This window comes from Canis lupus, chromosome 29 (genome assembly GCF_048164855.1).
Source record: "Canis lupus baileyi chromosome 29, mCanLup2.hap1, whole genome shotgun sequence".
NCBI classification, from domain to species: Eukaryota; Metazoa; Chordata; class Mammalia; order Carnivora; family Canidae; genus Canis; species Canis lupus.
In genome coordinates this window covers 40,434,360-40,453,388 of record NC_132866.1, presented here as the reverse complement: position 1 = coordinate 40,453,388, position 19,029 = coordinate 40,434,360, and the positions used below count along the sequence as shown (strand labels likewise).

Genomic DNA, 19,029 nt, shown 5'->3' with positions numbered 1-19,029 from the left:
TCTATCTTACCTTGATTACCTCTTAAGTACCTTAAAGATATTATCTCCAAAAAATATCACATTCTGAGGTACTAGGAATCAGGACTTACACCTACAAATTTTGCTGCAACACAATTCAGCCCAACACACTGGCTGAAGCAGGTGGCTCTAGAGCAAAGCCTGCAAGGGCAGACACCACCACTTAGCCTCCTCCAGACGGAGAGTAGGATGTTGCAGGGAGAGGAGACGGCACTGGCCAAGGTGCAGGGCATGCCAGGCCAGCGCTGGAAAGGGCAGGCGGGCAACGCCAGAAGGCAAAGCAGAGGCTGGGAGGAGGAGAGGCTGCGCCCAGGGCTGCAGGGGCTGCAGGGAGTGCGGCTGGTGGGGGCGCGGGGCCAGCGGCAGTGAGAGGGGCAAAGACGGACCGGCCACCTGGAGATGGGTCCCCAGCGCCCAGCTCACAGAAGATGCGCCACGCGTGTTGCCTAAGCACCTGACGGCACAGGTGGATGCGTGAGCCAGGGGAGCCGCCGGTTCTGGCGCGAGCGACAGCTCTGCGTGGTGGCACCGGGGCAGCAGCCCCGACGCGGCGGGGGCGGGGGGCAGAGCGGCCTGAAGAAGGTGAGAAGAGGCCAAGGAGGCGGGCGAGGCCCACGATGTGCTGGGGTCAGTGCGGGCAGACGGGGAGGCAGCCCCGGGGGAGAGGAGCCGCTACGAGGCGGGGGGCGGGGGGTGCGGAGGGCACGGGGCAGCGGGGAGGCGGCGGAGGAGCGGGGGGGGGGGGTGCGGAGGGCACGGGGCAGCGGGGAGGCGGCGGAGGAGCGGGGGGGGGGTGCGGAGGGCACGGGGCAGCGGGGAGGCGGCAGAGGATCAGGGGTGGGTGCGGAGGGCACGGGGCAGCGGGGAGGCGGCGGAGGAGCAGGGGTGGGTGCGGAGGGCACGGGGCAGCGGGGAGGCGGCGGAGGAGCAGGGGTGGGTGCGGAGGGCACGGGGCAGCGGGGAGGCGGCGGAGGAGCGGGGGGGGGGTGCGGAGGGCACGGGGCAGCGGGGAGGCGGCGGAGGAGTGGGGGGGGGGGGGTGCGGAGGGCACGGGGCAGCGGGGAGGCGGCGGAGGAGCGGGGGGTGGGTGCGGAGGGCACGGGGCAGCGGGGAGGCGGCGGAGGAGCGGGGGGTGGGTGCGGAGGGCACGGGGCAGCGGGGAGGCGGCGGAGGAGCGGGGGGGGGTGGTGCGGAGGGCACGGGGCAGCGGGGAGGCGGCGGCGGCGGCGGAGCGGGGGCCGCGCCTACGGCCGCGTCAGGGTCCCGGGGGGCCGCTAGCAGCCCCTTTCCCGGCGGGGCCTCGGGGGGCGCGTCCAGGCCCAGCTCCGGGGCACGCGGCAGGGCGAGCTGCTGGCACCCAGGTCCGGAGGGGCCGGGCCGACCCGCGGAGCCCGGAGGCGAGCAGAGCCTGTGGCTGCGGCTGCAGAGCTTGCCCTCGCCCCGGGCCCGCCCCCCGCCCCACGCAGGTCTGCGGAGGGGGCCTCGGGCCGACTGGGCGCCCAAGAGAGCAGCGCTCGAGGCCCGGGCATCGGAGCCCCTTCTCCGGCATCCCCACGGCCTGCCAACCTCAGCCTCAGTTTCTCCATCTGTAAAATTGGAGCCCGGGGTCTACCAGGCTTGTCGTGGCTTGTCACGAGGCTAGTCCTGTTTATGCTGTGGAGGGCTGAAGCGGACAGCGGACCGCCTGGCCTCTCTTTCTATAAATCACCGATCCAGTCACTCACCGGTATCTTTTCTTGCTGAGCCAAGCCCAGTGCCAGACTCCTGGGGACAGAGAACCCTTCTGCTCGTTCCCAGAAAAGCTCCTTGCCTGGACTGGGGAGAGGCTCAGAGAAAATATGACAGGAAGCACCCTCCCATGCCCCGAGTTTTCTCAGGCTACAGCAGGGATGTTCACATAGAAAGTCCTTGCTTCAGGAACATTCTGGAATGCAAGTCTACCTCTCAGTTTCCTGGGCCCTCCTAAAGCAGAAGCCAGTCTGCATGTCTAACAGTCTCCCAGGCCATGCTGATGTGGGTTCCAGAGTGCCCACGCGCACACATTCCACTGTAGCAGTGGCAGGACCAGGTAGGGATGGAGGCACTTGCCCTCTGCCGCTCACCCTGAAGTCTCAAGACAGGCCAGGTGAGGGGCTTCTCTGGCCTCTGGGGTCAGGGACCTCCATGTTCCATTCACTTTCCCTGGCTCAGCCAGAGACAGTAGCTGTGCCCAGCCCTTGCCCAGCTGAACTCCTTCCCATGACAAATACGTAATAACTGTGAGACAAGGGGTGCCCGGCTGGCACAGTTGGTTGAGTATCTGATTCTTGGTGTTGGCTCAGGTCACAATGTCAGTGTAGCGAGACGGAGCCCTGCGTCTGGCTCCGAGTTCAGCGGGGAGTCTGCTGCAGATTCTCTCTCCCTCTGCCTCTGCCCCGGCTCACACATGCACACAGGGGCTCTCGCTCGCTCTCTCAAAATAAATAAATAAATCTTTAAAAAAAAATAATAATAAAAAAATAAATAAATAAATAAATAAATCTTTAAAAAAACAAACCTATGAAGGGCACCTGAGTGGCTCAGTCAGTTAAGCAACTGCCTTCAGCCCAGGTCACGATCTCACAGTCGTGCGAGATTGGGGTGTGCATTTGAGTCAACCCTCTGGGAGACAGCTTTACCCACGTGGGTCCCAGCGAGGGTTGAGCCATGCCACCTCTTTATCTAGACAGGCTTGGGCTCACTTGGAATATACTTACACTGAAAACTATTCATTGTTCATCACAAATTCAGATTTAACTGGATGTCTTGTATTTATTTGTATTTTTTAAGTCCCAGTGCCCTGTTCCCTGGACCTCCTAGAGGCAGGGAAGGATGGTGACCTGCCCGAGGACCCAACATGCCCATAGGTATTTAGTAGGTGATGGTGACCTGCTTCTGTGAATTGCTGGGAACCGGTGGAGGGACCACAAAGAACCCTTTGTTTGCAGGGTGCTGAGGGTCCCTCGGCCCTCACTCTTGGTGGGCATATACTGATTTTCTGTATTTGTTCCTTTGTGCTCTGGGCTCCACTTGGGATAGCCACTGCCTCCCCAAGGCTCAGCCAGCAGCCAGGACCCAAGTCTGGGCTGGGAGAGAACTCAGAGATTGGATTTGACCACATTAGCATGCAGCCGAGCAGGGCACATTTGGGGAGGATTCGACTCTTCATATGAAAATCCTGATGAAATTTGTTTAGCATAAAATTAAATCTCTCTAAGCCAAAATCAGTTTTGCTTTGGTAAGTTCTGGGTACATAACATATGTGCAGATCCTGTGTGTGTGTGTGTGTGTGTGTGTGTGTGTGTGTGTGTATTTGCTCACACAAGTGGGTTGTTTCCATTTCATTCGTATGGGCTTTTGCCAGTAGCACCTTCACGGTCTTCATAGTAAATAGGATGCTCCAACTTATCTCCTTCTCCCAAATCCCTGAAATATCAGAACACTGTTGCCCTGGGCTGAGCTCTTGTTCTGCCCCAAAGTGGTTGATAGAGACACCCCTTGCCCAAGACCTGCTATTGCCATTTGCCAGAAATGATCATCTTCTATCCACCACTATGCCATGACTCTGGGTCCCCCGGGCCCAGTGCTGTGCCCTGCACACTGGTCTTCACTCAGGCAGTAGGCACTGATGCAATCTCATGGACAGCAGAGTTACTTTATCCATCGAGGCAATTGCTCATTCGTTCGTTCATTCGTTCATTTGTTCATTCATTCATTCATTCATTCACTCACTAGCATTGCCCAAGGATCCACTGAGTATCTGCTCCAAGCCAGGCTGGGGCCTGATGGAGAGAAGCTGAGTCTGGACATAGATGCCTGAAATTTAACCCCTAAGAGTCTGTAGTCATCAGGGGTCACACAGTCCCTCTAATTGTGCTATTTTACAGGTGCGGAAACCAGGACCCAGAAAAGGGAAGGAATGTAACTAAGGTCAAGTAGCTGCTCAGTGGCAGAACCCAGTCAGGGGTCCAGATGAGAGCACACCCTCTGCAGGACCACACGGCCTCCTCGTGTTCCTTGGTGGGGGTGGATGCAGGCAGATGGAAGTTTAAACAGCCTGCTGCCAGGCCCTAAAGCCTCAGCACAGTACCTTACTCTCCAGGGCCTAGGTTTCTGAGAACAGCTGCCCTGACCAACCTCACAACAAAACACAGAGGATGAAGAGGGGGCACCTATGCTTTTAGAAGAATTAAGAAAAAAAAAAAAAAAAGTTGAACCCTTTGTATCAGAAGAGACCAGCTTGGATACCTCCTGCAACAAGGAATTCACTACCTCAAAAAGCAGCTCTCTGGGACCTGGAAATTCATCCTCCCTACTTGGACCCCAAGTCACAGGAGGTCCCTGCGCTGAGCAGCCCACGTCCCGGAGCCCCTGGAGCAGAGGCTGTGGGATCACACTTTCTGACTCTGCATGGCCTTCGGGCTCTGTGCCCCTCAGTCCCGGTTCTCCTTCCTTCCTGGTGTTCTGTAAACTTAGAGTGACAATTACCCCACAGGTTGCTGGAAGATTCAATGAGATAATGTATGTAAAACTCCCACCACAGAGCAGGGGCTCAAGAATGGCTTATTATTGTCATTGTAATTATTAACATGATTTCTCACACAAGGTCTGATGAGAGAACAATATTTCCTTTCCTTCTCTCTCCTTTCTGGGGCATTATCCAATTCAAACACTTCTAGATTTTTTTCTCATTCCCTTAAAGTTTTCATGATTTCTCTATACCACCTGTATCAACTACAATTATCTCTTTTTTTAAGATTTTATTTATTTATTCATGAGACACAGAGAGAGGCAGAGACACAGGTAGAGGGAGAAGGAGGCTCCCAGTGGGGAAGCCGGCTCCCAGTGGGGAAGCCCGATGTGAGACTTGATCCCAGGACCCTGGGATCATGACCTGAGCAAGGGAAGATGCTCAATGACTGAGCCACCTGGGTACCCCTTGATTTTTTTTCTCAAACGTTTGAAAATGGAAAAACCAAAAAAAAAAAAAGAAAAGAAAATGGAAAAACCACTCTTAGCTTGCAGGCTGTTTCAAAGCAAGGCTGCAGTTTGCCAACCCCACTCTGGGGTAAGTGCCCAGGACTAATTCCATGAGGAACACGGAGAGGCTTTAGGCATAAAACTTCCTCAGGAAGAGTGGAGGCAGCAAAGCCAGGCCCAGGTGGGGAGAGGCATCTCCTCCCCATTTCTGGGTGAAACAGCAGGACTGGGGTCCCAGGAGCTGAGGAGCACAAGCTACGCAGACGGCCTGGAGCAGTGGTGAGAGGTGAGAGAATGTGAGGAAGATGGAGAGCCCTCCAGGGGCTAGAGGTAACACCCACGGGGAACCCCTGAGTCCGCTCCCGAGGGTGCGTGATTCCCCCTGGGCGGCTTCCTGCAATAGCTGAGGAGTCGTCCCATCTGGATGGCCTAGCATTGTGGAGCAGAGGAGGCCCGTGAAGGAGGGCCATTCCCATTCTTCCCTTGAACCCGTGCTGCTGAAGCCTCCTCACCCGCTCTAGGGACTTCAGCTCTTCAGACGCCCCCAGTGACCAGGACTCGGCCAGTTGTGCCCCTGGCCTCCTATTGCTCAGAATAGAGGACAGTGATTACCCCCAGCAGCCTCGAGGAGGGGGCAGCCAACCTCGCAGTCTCTATACTGGTGGTCTCTGGAGCCTTGGAGCCATGGCAGTGTCACAGCCTGGTGGTTTGAGGAACCAGGTGGAGCCGGCAGGTGTCTTCTGCTTGGGCCGTTCGGAGCTAATCATGGTTTGGAGTCTGGACGCCTTGGGGAGGTATGGCTAGCCCACTCTACAGTTTACAGCAGAGCCCGCTGCTTCCTATTGCTTTGGTTTTGCAAGCTGCGTCAGCTTCACGTCATCTGACTGGCCCCCAAATCCATTTTAATTTACAACCACTGGGCCAGCACTTCAGGGTAGACTCAGAGCCTGGGAAACCTGCAGACGCCCCTTTAGTACCACATGCCGGAGCAAAAGAACACACCTCCAGGAACCCCCCTCAACCCAAACCCCTCAGAGTCAATAAACAGCTTGCAAGAATTTCTCAGCAGTTCACGGGGGTAATGCCCTCCTTCAGGGACCTTCTAATCCGTTCCACATTTATTCAGAAGTATACTTTTCCTGTACCGTCTCTTCTCTGTGCCACAGGCCACCTGGGTAGCATGTGGCGTGGGGAGGGGTGGGCACTTTTGTGCTGTTGGCCTCTCTATGGACTGTTCTATCACCGATAGAGGAGATGGTGCCTGCCTCTTCTCTGAGCGCTAGTGCCAAGCCCAGGGTCCCTGCCCAGGACAGGGACGTGCTGCTGCAAAAGGGACCCAGTGTGTGCACCTCGTGGCTCACTCAAGAGTGTCCCGGGTCTGGGTGAGGCAGCACCCTCTGGGTGGTGGTGGGGAAGCATGTGAATCTGGGCCACCTCTTCCCTTGATGCTCCCACCTCCATGGCAGGAGATGGTTTGCAGGGAGAGGAGAGCCTGGACTGAAGCACCGACCAACCCCCAGCTAGACTCTTCCCTGGCCCCCCTTCCTCCTGTGCCTCCACCCCAGCCCACCACTCTGGAGTGAAACTTCCTCTTCCCTGGCCAACCCCCTGAGCCTCTGTAAGGTTCTGAAGATCAGAGATGGTGTCCTGTGTATTTACCTCTTCCTGTACCACCTAGAGGGGCTGGTTCCATGTGGGTACTCCAGAAGGTGTGATGAGTGAATGAATGATGAACTGAAAGGAGCCCTCGAAAATTCTACAAATATATTTTCCCAGTGTCTTGCCAGGTCATAATAAGTGGTTACTGGGAAGAGCAACACTGTGGCTGGGAGGCTGGGGCTGGGCTCCTACAGGAGCACCACCTGTCTGGTTGTGCCACGGCCACCTTGGCCTGGGGACCAGCAGACACTTGGCTTGGGACTGAAACAGTGAGAACCCGAGATGGAACACAGAGGTGCAAAGGGGAGTGAGAGAGAGAAAAAGAACGGTCGGTCGTAATGGCAGCAGGTCGCCTCTGGGGACAGGACCTGGGCCATGGAAGGATACCTGGTAATCAGCTAAACACAAGTGGACCTTCCTGAGATTGGCAATCCCACTGCAGCTGCCAACAGGTGGGAGCACCAGACCCTGGCTACAACGTGGCTTTGAAGTAGTACGGACTGTGGCTAATGTCCCAGTGCTGCACCCGCTCAGCGGAGGAACTTGAGGAACCTAACCTAACCTCTCTGAGCCTTGTTTCCAAAATCTGTGAAATGTTCATCATCATGCCCAATCCTGCTGGAGGGTTAAAATGCATAATGTGCAGGGCATGCATTCCCTTAGCCAGGTTCCTGGCGCAGCTGCTAAGGGGTGAAGCAGGCCTTTCAGAGTCCACTTGTCAACTGGCTGAGCTGTGGGCTGCTGGTCCCCTCCATGGACATTCCAGCCTGTTCCTGGCCTCCCATCCACTCCTTCATGGAACACTGAACACTCTTCACCACATGACCGCTGTGTGGCCAGTGTTGGCCAAGGCCCTGGAGATGGAGCAGTGGCTGAGAAACAAAACCCCAGGCTGCAAGGAGCTTACATTCTGCTCCAGGAGATGATCAATAGATGCATAAGGGAAATAACCAGTAAGTAAGGTGCCACTCTAAGTAGAAAGAAACAAGTGAGAAAGGGGCAAGGACGAGGGAAGGAGAAACATGACAAGGCGACCAGGGATCGCAGCCCAGGCAGGTGACATCTAAAAGCAGAAGCAAGCAAGGGAGTGAGCCAGGAGGGTGTCAGGGGAGTACGTTCTAGCGCAGAGATAAGCAGGTACAAGTCCCTGAAGCAGGAGCATGCTGCTCCGAGAACCAACAGAGAGGGGACTTTAATTTGGGGCAGAGAGGTGGAGAGAAGCAGGGATAGGGGCAGAGTAGAAATGAGGGGACAGTCATAGGGAGCCCATCACACAGGATGCCCAGGGGTCTCTGCACTGCACAGCTGGAAGAGAGAGCACAGCTTCTAAAATAATAGCAACAGGAGGTTCCAGTCTGGCCAAGTCTGCCCAGGTGACCCTGGGATCCCACCACCCATATCCTGGGAAAGTGTTCCCCAGCTTCCCCCGAAGAGGCAGTGCTCACCCCTACTGCCACCAGCTGTCACCAGCCGCTCCTTCCCACGTCCGTGACCCACATGTCACGTCCATGGGAGCTGCCTCTGCACTCTGGGCACAATGCTGTGGGCCCTAACCAAACGGAGAGGCCCACATCGACCTCCCCTCCCCACGTGGCTGAAGCCCGGCCCCTGATCCCCTGCCCAGGACAGGGACCTGCTCACGGCTGCTCCCAGAGCCGCGTATTCCGGGCGGGGCAGCTATCCAGGCACCAGACTCCAGGCAGAGCCCGGGCTGTGCATCAGGATCGTTGTGAAAACTAACACAGATGGTGAGCCTTGCCATTTCCTGTACAACACGTAATTAGGTTAGATAAGAAACTAGCTGTGTCTAAGTGCTATAAATGTCTATATTAAGCTATTTTGAAAGTGCTGAGCACTTTGACATTTCAGAGTTCAGAGTAATTGAGGTATTGAAATAAAATTGCTTCTGTTATTTAAAAGGTCATTATCGTCTTCAGCTAGATATATGAGGACTATTTTCCACTCTAGTGAGCCGTTCTCCCTGGCACAATTAGTGTCGCTTGAGCAGAGGCCTGCTGGGGCCCCCAGCCACAGCCCCCGCCACAGCCCACGGCAGCCGCTAGGACACACGGAGTGGAGGAGAGCCTGTCTGTCACCACGGGCCTCACCCTCTGCACCGGTGCTGGCACAGCCACTCCCCACGCACTTTTGTCCCCTCCTCCTGGGGTCTCCGAGGACACCGTCACTGTCGGGATACTGAACACAGGAGCCGAGGCCATCTGCGGTGACGGAGCGGGGGTTGCCTGCACCAGCCCTGGCCATTGTGTGCTGAGCACACCGCACGCTCCGGGAGTGTGCCGGCCCTTTACTGTCCTGGCTTCTCTGAGCCCTGTCATCATCCCAAGAGGAAACAAGTCCATTCCAAAGATAAGAAAACTGACCTTCAGGGAGGTTGAGAAGCTGGAAATGGCAAGAAAGTGGCCAGAAATGCCATACGACCCAAGGATGGGAAGAGTACCATTCAGTGCCCCACTGTTGCTCAGACGGCTTGGGCCTCTCTCTACCACATGGGGACACTCCCCTAGCCTGTGCTCCTTGTGCCATGAGAGCTCCTTGCAAAGAACAGAGACAACAGTGGCCTCAGCTGGACCACTTGGCCTGACCAACCTAGGCCAGCTGTTCCTGGGAGGGAAGCTCTGCTGACCCAGGGTACCGGCTTGCAGGAGAGCTGGGCACCAGCACACGGGAGGCCTGACGGGGATAGGGCACCCTCGCAAAGCCTCATCAGTCATGTGGAGCTCCTGAGAGCATCCAAATCAGCTGCAGACCTCAAACTACCCTCTGCAAGCATGACTCCTGGAATGTTCCACTGTAGAAACCAAACACTGCAGCTTTTCTCCAATTCTCACCGGAGCTGCTCACCATCACCACCCCTGATTGTTCAATTCAATAAATAGAATGCTCTTAACTACAAATTAGATACCTAATTTAGTACTAAATTATATCCTTGGTTATCACTGAATTAATATATCACAATCTCTAAATGTCCCTCAAAGGGGATCTTGACTTCCAAAGGCATTCATCTCAACAATGTGGGATCCACTCCTCTAGGGAAGGGATAAGTGGCAACAAGTCAGTCCATATCTGTTGCACACTCCATCTGTGTGAGGCCCTGCGCTGGGCAGTGGTGACAAGCTTCAGAAAAAGCACACACCCCCTGAAAGCAGGGGCTCGAACAGATATTCGTACACTCATGTTCACACAGCACTATTCACAGAAGCCAAAGAGTAGAAACAACTCAAGTGCCCATTGATGGATGAATGGATAAGCAAAGCACAATAGATAGATGCTATGGAGTATCATTCAGCCTTACAGAGGCAGGGGAGTGTGGCACGTGCCACTCGACAGATGAACCTTGAAGACATTATGATGAGTAGAATAAACCAGTCACAAAAAAACAAATATTGAATGATTCCACTTACGTGAGGTACCAGGAATGGTCGAATAGAGTCGAATAGAATGGTGGTGGCCGGTGACTCAGGAGAGGGGGCTACTGGGCAACTCTCGTTTACTGGGAACACAGTTTCAGCTGGCGAAGATGAAAGGGCTCTGGAGAGGGTGGCAGAGATGATCGACAGCCATGTGAGTGCACCGATGCCACTGAGCTGCACACAGCAAGCCTCAGAGATGGTCCATGTCCTGTTATGTATATTTTACTACAGTAAAACAAATATGAAGAGTAAAGAAACATGCGTCCTGGTGGAGCCACCGAAACACTGAAACATACGCCCATGGCCCGTGGCAGCATGCTCAAGCGATGGGAGGCAGGGTAATCCATTTTACTTACTTGGGCTCGTCTGTGGTTAAAAGTGCTACTTCTCTCTGCTGCAGGGTATCAGTTTGTGAGCCATAAAGTCACACGGAGTTCCTCAGAGGAGAAGTGAGCCTGGCTGAGCAGCATGAGCAGCGGGGGAGATGGGGCTGGGGTGTCACCAGGGTGTAACAGGGAACAGGAGAGGAGGGGCTGGCTGGGGCACAGGGAGGCAGTGGCTCATACCCCTGCTTTTGCCAAAGAGAGAGGAAGAGCTACAGGGTCTGGAAATTAGACCAGCCCTGACCCTTCCTCAGAGAGAGTACTAGAAAATATGTGTTGAATTTGGAGGAGAAAAACAATATACCTGGAACACCCTTTGTAAAGTGTAAGTAACTTACAGACCTAAGCTACTCTCAGTACCCCGTTCCAGAGTTGGCATTTCATCTAGGGAAATAAAATATTGCCTACACCTCTATACATTAGTCTGACACCATCTAGACATTGAAGCCAGGTGTCCTCCAATGGAGCCGAGGACTAATCCCCCAGGCCTAAGCCCTCAGCTCTGGTCTTCTGACTGCCATGGCTCTAGATGTTTCTGGGGCCATGGAGCCAGCCCCAAGCCAACCTCCTGGCCATGATGGTTCTGGGCTTCCTTGGGAAAATGCACCACCTCCTTCTTGTCCCACAGAAGACAGTAGACACCCCAGAGTTCCCATCAAGCCTCCTACCCTGCCAGGACCAGACCGCAGCCAGAGAGCTACCAGCCACTGCCACCTCGTCACCATCCCCCAACCCGACAAACATGTTATTTCAGGCTGATCTTTGATGGAAACTGGCAGAGGGGGCTGCCAACAGGATAAATATAGCTGTGCCTTTTTGCTGAGTTGTGGAAGCTCTGGGTAATGTGGTTTGGGGCACAGGATTTGGATGCCTTAGGGAGAAATAAAACCTATGGGAAAATAATTTCCTCCATGTGGGTCATCTATTTTAGTTTTCAAAACACCTCAGTGTCTCCTTTTCCACCCTGTGTCTCCCTTCTACATGTTAAGAAATGGTTGGGTACTAGGCTCTATGACTGGCTGCTGAGACAGTGTGGTAACAAAGAAGAGAGGGGCTTGCCTTTAGTGGAACTCACTGTCCCCTGAGGGGAAGAAAGCCATCATCTCATGTCCTGTTCCCCAATGGTGAGCAATCTGAGGAGGAAGATGTGCCAAGGAAGCAGAGCCAGGAGCTGGAGACCAGTTGTCTGCGCCTCATGGAAAGTCCTGGGAGCAAGGAAAGGAGGTGACTCTGCACCCAGGCTTAGTGCACCATGTGTTCATGGGGTAGATGAACACCCAGTAGATGTTTTCATCGTCAGTCTAGGTGAGAACAAGCTGATGGGAGAGCCAGCCTGCGGGCTAGAACTTTGCACCAGCACTCCTGTCCTGGGCCTCGGGACGGCTCCTCCTTGGGGTGCACATGCTCCCGAGCCAGAGAGAATGGCTGGACCCACATGCCTGGGTCCCAGCCAGCTTTCTGCACATGACGAAATAACTGCTTTCCTTGCAAATGGAGGGAAGGCACAAGGAAAGCAGGAAACGAAGATGGTAAAAAAGAACAAGAGTAGGATTTGGTGAAGGCTGGAGTAGGAAGAGCAGGTGTGGCAATGTAGAGGAACAGCAAGGCTTTTACATTCATTTTTATCCGGTCTTTACCTATGTAAGAGAGTGGAAACTTCTCAATAGTAAAGGATCTACATTTGGTGACAATACTATAACCTCCTGTAGGATCTCCTAGGGCCACCTTGGCAAAGCAGATACTGACATTTTCAGTTTTGTAACGATCCTGGATCCTTTGTAGGCACGTGCCTTGAAACCTCCGGAAATGTTAGTTGATTGCTTGCTTGGTTGGTTTGTTTGGCTGGCTGGCTGGCTGTTTGCTTGTTCGTTCATTCGTTCATTGACTTTCAACATATTCCCAGAAAGTCAAACCCTAATTAGAGTCTCTTGACTAATATATGTAGCTTACTGGCTATGTGAAGTCACATGAGAAGCTTTGTCAAACAAATAATAATAAGCCCTCTTAGATTATATTTGGTGTGTGAATTCTGTCGGTGTTCCAAAAACGAAATGAAATTCCTGAAGTTGCAAGATGTCCTGATACAGTGCCATCACTCGACATTCGAATTGTTAAAATGCGGTATGTTACAAAAAATAATCAAATTTTCTTCTCGACTGCATTCCAATGAACTCTCATTGGGTCTTTAACCGCATCCACTGTTGACTTCCCTGTCATTTACAGGTGTTGTTCTGATGCTCTTGCAAAAATATGGTCCAGCTTCCAGAAGATTCAAGAAGGGGACTTTTTCAAATACTGGTTTCTTGTCACCCTGAGATCATCAATCTACAGTATGAGTTGCCAGAACCAATGAAAAAGCTTCATTTAAACAGAACAAAAAGGAACAACTGAATGAGTTGAAGGACAATGCTGACTGTTTTGAACAACTCTTGTTCAAAACATTGTTGATTCCTTCATGTTTGCTTTTTCAGACTGAAGGAAACTCCATCTCTAGAGATATCTAGAACCTACAGAAATTTTATGAAAATGTTGTTTTGTAAACAAATTAAAATATTTAGCTTGTCTCCCCCCCTCGCCCCCCCCCCCCAAAAAAAAGAGCAGTAAAAGGACCCACCTGTGACAGGCAGAGAGGTTGCTGGGAAGGAGGGTGGGATGGGAGCAAAGGAGGGCCACCAGTTCTAAGCTGGGGCCACCGGGAGGCGCTGCCAGTCTTGAGCAGAGGGGCTGCTGTCCAGAGTGGGCCAAAGATGGAGAGGGCTGGGAGAAGCAGCCCAGGAGTGGCAGGGGGAGAATGGCAGCTGCAGAGTCCCCACCAGGTCCTGGGCTGCTAAGTCAGGAAGCCCCACACCCTGGATGGGACTCCCTTCCTACCACTCACGGTTAAGCTGCCCATGAACAGAGGGAGTCTGTGAATTAGCAAAGGTCTCCTCTCTATTCACGAGTCTGCAACAAACATGTGGCCAGTTGTGTGCATAAATTCCACATCTATCAAAATAAGAGAACAAACTAAAGCTAAAAGTGTCCAGGCCACCAAGCTCCCTTCACTGGGGATGGGAGTGGACAGCATTCCAGAACTTTAGAGACCATAAGTAAAGAACTTTTCCCTGCAGTGTCATTTTTGCTGTCTCTGCCATCCAGCAGGTGTACCAAATTATCTTTTTACTGCAGCTTTTCTCCTAACCCAGCTGGCCTCAGTTTCTGCACGATCGCAAAAGGTGACCCCCTGTGCCCAGCATACCTCCCAGCTTGTACATTGCTTGCAATTCCAGGTGAAAGGCCTGTGGCCCAGGCACTTCCCAGACAGCCCTGGCTCCTTGACACTGCAATCCCCAGGTGAGGCAGACAAGGAGCCCCATGCCCCCTGCTCTCTGGACACGCGCCTTCACACCAGGATCTCTGCATGCAGGGGGATCTTTACAGCCCGGGGACCCCCCTGCCCTCTACCTCCTGAAAGATTCTTGCCTCTCCACAGAGTTCTGCTCACATGGACTCTCTTTCCAAAAATCCTGTCTTCTGGTGGCTGGGAGTCCCATGTTGCCAGCTGGAGCCAGAGATAAGATCTGTCCCTCCATGGTGACATGTGACTTGAGTAGCACTCTCCTGGCCCAGAAGCATGCCCAGTCTTTCTTTGGTTGCCCCTCTATTGACATCACAGAAGGCCCAGGGGAGCTCACCTGTGGTTGTCTCCACGGTCAATCCTAGCTAAGCTTATCCTGCCAGTGTAGACAAAACCCTCACACACCTCCCAAAAGCTAGCGGTCTCCCCATTCCACTGCCTTAGATGCAGGCTGCTTCAGAGTTTGCCACCACTGTGCTCCCAAAACCAGCAGCTGTACCTGTGACACCCAGGAAGCATGATGACCCCTACCTGAGCTTCTTGGTCCTGAGGTTCTTGCCCTGGATGCTGTAGAAGAGGGAGCTGTGTGGCTACCCCTGGGGCTTTGGTCAGTGTTCAAAGGTGTGGCCTCAGCTCCCTATGCTCTGAGGAGAGGAACTGGAACTGCCAGGACAGGCTTTCCCCTGGCCAGACCTGCCTCCTCTTGCAGCCCCGACACTCCACTTAGTCTGAGCAACTGGTGAAGGTGTTGGGAGGGTGGGCAGCAGTAGTGAAACCAGCAAGGTGTGTGTGGGGGTGGGGGGCAGGTAGGGAAGGGCCTGGGCCACTCTAGGAGGCTGAGCTTCATCTTGAGTGCCACTGGGACTGGGATTTTAGGCAGGGGCTGACTTGGACACTTTAGAAGCATCCCTCTGGCAGCATTTTGGAGAATGGGAAGAAGGTTAGGTGTGAAGGCGGAGGCCCATTAGGGAGGTACCCAGAGCTGATGGAAGGTAGGAGCCATGTGGATGGAGAGGAGAGGAAAGTGCTGGCAATGTGAGGGTGGCACATAGGAGATAATAGGGTTACAGCTCTATCATCTTGAGCAAGCTAGCTGAGCTCTCCGACCCTCTGCGTCTTCGTCTGCAGATTGGGATGGAACTGCATGGGTTTAATGAGACAGTGCAAAAAATGTACTCAGTACAGTGTGTGGCCCTTGGTATTTTTCTATAAAAGTTTTGCTGCTGCTGCTCATGACCTGCATCTCCAGTGATGGCACCAGGTCTCCTTAGTCACGAGATGAATGGTGGTGTTCTAAAACAGCACAGCTAGGTATTAAGAGGCATGGGATGTTCATGGTGCTGTCAGTGGTGGGCACTGGGTCCTGAGAGACAAGGGCAGTGCTCAGGGGGAAAGGGCTAGTAGGTAACCGTGGAACTCAGGGGAAGGGTCCAGTTGGAGCTCTGGATGTGGAGTCTGCAGGCCGCCACCAGATAGTGGTCAGAGACATCAGTGTGGATGCAAAGACAAAAGGCTAAGGACAGAATCTTGTAAGGAGCCGTCACCAGAGAGCTGAGTGGAAGAGAGACCAGCATGTAGGTCATGCAAGCCCCAAGAAGGACAACTAGGTGAGAGCTCTCATAGACAGCAGGGAATCGGTTTCAAAAAGCACAAGGACACCTGTGCCAAATGGTGCCAAGACTAAGCAGATATTCTCTGCAACTGAACACGTGCTCAGCAGCAATCCTGAAAGCTTGAGAAAGGCTGAGCTCAGCAGAGGAGCTGGCAGCGAGTGGTGGCTTCTGGATGGGGAGGGAGAAGCAAGAGAAGATGGGCTGGGAGCTAGTCTGCCCAGGTTGAGAAATGCTTGCTGCTTCAGAGACTGAGGGAGAAGCTGACCACATGAAGGAGACCCCTGAGAACCAGGAATCAGAGTCCAGATGAAGTGGAAGAATGAGCAGGAATAAGACATTTTAAAGAATGCCGATCGGGGCCACCTGAGTGGTTCAGTCTGTCTTTGGCTCAGGTCATGATCCCGGCCGGTGTCCTGGGATAGAGCCCTGGATCTGGCTCCCTGCTCAGTGGTGAGCTTCCTTCTCCCTCTTTCTTTGCCCATCCCCTCGCTCATGCTCTCTCTTGTTATCTCTCTCAAATAAATAAACAGATCAATAAATGCTGATTGACCATGAGATAGGTTGGATGAAATCAACCTATCACTGAGAGACTCTGAGAACTTTGGGGGTCGCAGTGGGGACAGTAGGCTGCCTGGGGCCAGAGCTGGGTGGTGGAGTTGAGGGATTAGTGTTGGGATATTGAGTGGGGAGAGCAGTCACCAGGCTTGGAGACAAGAAAGCTTGGTTCCAACCTGGCTCTGCTGCCAACCAGTGGGTCCCTTCCCACTCTTTACCTTCCCTAGGTGTAAAATGACAGACTTCATCATGATGCTCTTAGGGGACCCTGCTGATAGGACCCTGACAAAGAGTCTCTAAAGATCCCATCTTAGGTGGAGCGTAGACTCCTTTAAAAAACTGAAGAGGGTATTAGGCCCTCACACATGTAACACAAACTCCTGTATAAAAATACTTGGGTGAAAAAAAAAATTTTTGGGTGTTCATGGATTCTCTAAGATCCTCCCACAGACTCAGAAGTCTGAGGTCCTAATTGGACTCATACATAGAGATAAATCATACCCACCAGGCAGCTAGAAAACTTTAATAAAAGGAAAATGGAATGCTGGTCCTGCCTGCCGCAGCCATGGCCCCCACATACCGGCTGCTAATGAGTTTTTCTCCTGTTTGCTGATGGAGGACACTTGTAATAAAGTTTAATATGGAAGAACAAGGTGCATTTAACCAAAGCTGTAAACATCTCTAATTCTATTTAAAACTATAGGGCCCTGTACATTAACGTTTAACAGTCAGACATTAATTGCTGTGAAGCTAATCGAGCTGTGTTTATTAGAAAGTAGACACCAAGTCATCTTTTATCAATGACAACAGAAGGAGCAGAACACTACAGTGGCCCCCCCTCACACCCCACTGTATGCATTAATTAAGAATCTTCCCCCGAGGCGGGGCAAGATGGCAGAGGACTAGGGTCCCCAAATCACCTGTCCCCACCAACTTACCTAGATGACTTTCAAATCATCCTGAAAACCTATGAATTCGACTTGAGATTTAAAGAGAGAACAGGGGATCCCTGGATGGCGCAGCGGTTTGGCGCCTGCCTTTGGCCCAGGGCGCGATCCTGGAGACCTGGGATCGAGTCCCACATCGGGTTCCCGGTGCATGGAGCCTGCTTCTCCCTCTGCCTGTGTCTCTGCCTCTCTCTCCCTCTCTCTCTGTGTGACTATCAAAAATAAATAAAAATAAAATAAAATAAAATAAAGAGAGAACAGATGGAATGCTACAGAGAGAAGAGTTTGCCCTTCTAACAAAGTAGGAAGATGGAAATACATACATACATACATAAATATAAGTAAGTAAGTGTCCAAGGGGGAGGGGCCCCGCGAGGAGCCGGGCTGAGGCCGGAGAAAAAGGAAAACCCAGGAAAGCCCAGCCCTGGAGAAGCAGGAGCTGCACCAACCTTCCCGGATGGAAAGGCCTCGCAGGGAGCTCGGGGAGAGGCGCCGCACACCGCGGGCCGAGCTCCCTGAAGGGCTGGGGCACCTGCCTGGCGGGCCCGGGAGCAGCTCCCGCGGCGGCTCTGGTGGTGGCTCCCGAGGGCGGGGGAGCTGCGCGGCCCGGAAGTGCCATTCCAGCGGCGCAGGCCCGGAGCCCAGGGCGCCGGGGACACAGCCAAAGATCCGGCGCTCCCCCCGGGGACAGGCGGAGGCCGGGAAGACCCAGGACAGCAAGGACGCTCCTGCCGCGGGCGGCCACGGGCTGTGCAGATCAGCGCCCCCCGCCCCGGGGCATCCAGGCGCCTACGGACTGGGAGCTGCGGTGGTTACTGCAGGAGCTGACTCCAGGGCTGGAGAGCTGGCTGCCGCCACTGTGGTTGTTCCCCTGGTGTCACCCTGTGCCTGGGACTGAGCAGGGGCCTCACAGGATAAACAGCTCCCCCTGAACCGTGCGCCTGGCAGGGGGCGGGGCAGCTCCCCCAGGTGCACACACCTGAGAATCGGCACAGCAGGCCCCTCCCGCAGAAGACCAGCTGGAAGGACAGGGGAAGAGCCAGTTCTTGACCAAGCAAGCTGGAAAGCTCCAGGGGAAGTCAAGGGACTTACAGTATATAGAACCAGAGGATACTCCCCCACCCTTGTTTTTTGTTTTCTGTTTATCCCTCCCTCCTCTCCCCCACTTTTTTTTTTCTTTTTCTCCTTTTTCCAATACAACTGGTTTTCAGTCACTCTGCACTGAGCAAAATGATTAGAACGAAAAACTCACCACAAAAGAAAGAATCAGAAACAGTACTCTCTCCCACAGAGTTACAAAATTTGGATTACATTTGAATGTCAGAAAGCCAATTCAGAAGCACAATTATAAAGCTACTGGTGGCCTAGAAAAAAGCATAAAGAATTCAAGAGACCTCATGACTGCAGAATTTAGATCTAATTAGACTGAAATTAAAAATGAATTAAATGAGATGCAATCCAAACTGGAGGTCCTAACAATGAGGGTTAACAAGGTAGAAGAATGAGTGAGTGACATAGAATACAAGTTGATGGCAAGAAGAGAAACTGAGGAAAAAAGAGAAAAACAAAAGATCATGAGAACAGCTTAAGGGAAATAAATGACAGCCTCAGACGAAAAATCTACATTTAATTGGGGTTCCAGAGGGCACCAAAAGGGATAGAGGACCAGAAAGTGTATTTGAACAAATCATAGCTGAGAACTTTCCTAACTTGGGAAGGGAAACAGGCATTCAGATCCAGGAGATAGACAGATCCCCCCCTAAGATAAAAAACAAACCACTCAACACCTCGACATATAATAGTCAAGCTTGCAAATTCCAAAGATAAAGAGAAGATCCTTAAAGCGGCAAGAGACAAGAAATCCCTAACCTTTATGGGAGAAGCATTAGGATAACAGCAAACCTCTCCACAGAGACCTGGCAGGCCAGAAAGGGCTGGCAGGATATATTCAGGGTCCTAAAAGAGAAGAACATGCAGCCAAGATCCAGCAAGGCTCTCATTCAGAAAAGGAGAGATAAAGAGCTTTCAAGATAGGCAGAAACTGAAAGAATATGTGACCTCCAAACCAGCTCTGCAAGAAATATTAAG

General features: G+C 53.0%; 2 long non-coding RNA genes across 3 annotated transcripts in view; one reads left to right on the top strand and one right to left on the bottom strand.

Moving 5' to 3' along the window:
- LOC140621240 (uncharacterized) overlaps nucleotides 1-17,331 on the bottom strand; it is a 34,041-nt gene extending 16,710 nt beyond the window's left edge. For both annotated transcript variants that reach the window (XR_012020975.1, XR_012020976.1), the window contains exons 1-2: nucleotides 10,463-17,331; nucleotides 10,098-10,331 (exon numbers count right to left, since the gene is read on the bottom strand). This is a non-coding gene — a long non-coding RNA (uncharacterized lncRNA). The remainder of the gene's footprint in view (nucleotides 1-10,097; nucleotides 10,332-10,462) is intronic.
- On the top strand, nucleotides 442-6,516 carry LOC140621241 (uncharacterized). The gene is made up of 2 exons (XR_012020977.1): nucleotides 442-645; nucleotides 3,924-6,516. It is a non-coding gene; the product is annotated as an uncharacterized lncRNA (long non-coding RNA).
- Nucleotides 17,332-19,029: the final 1,698 nt, after the last annotated feature.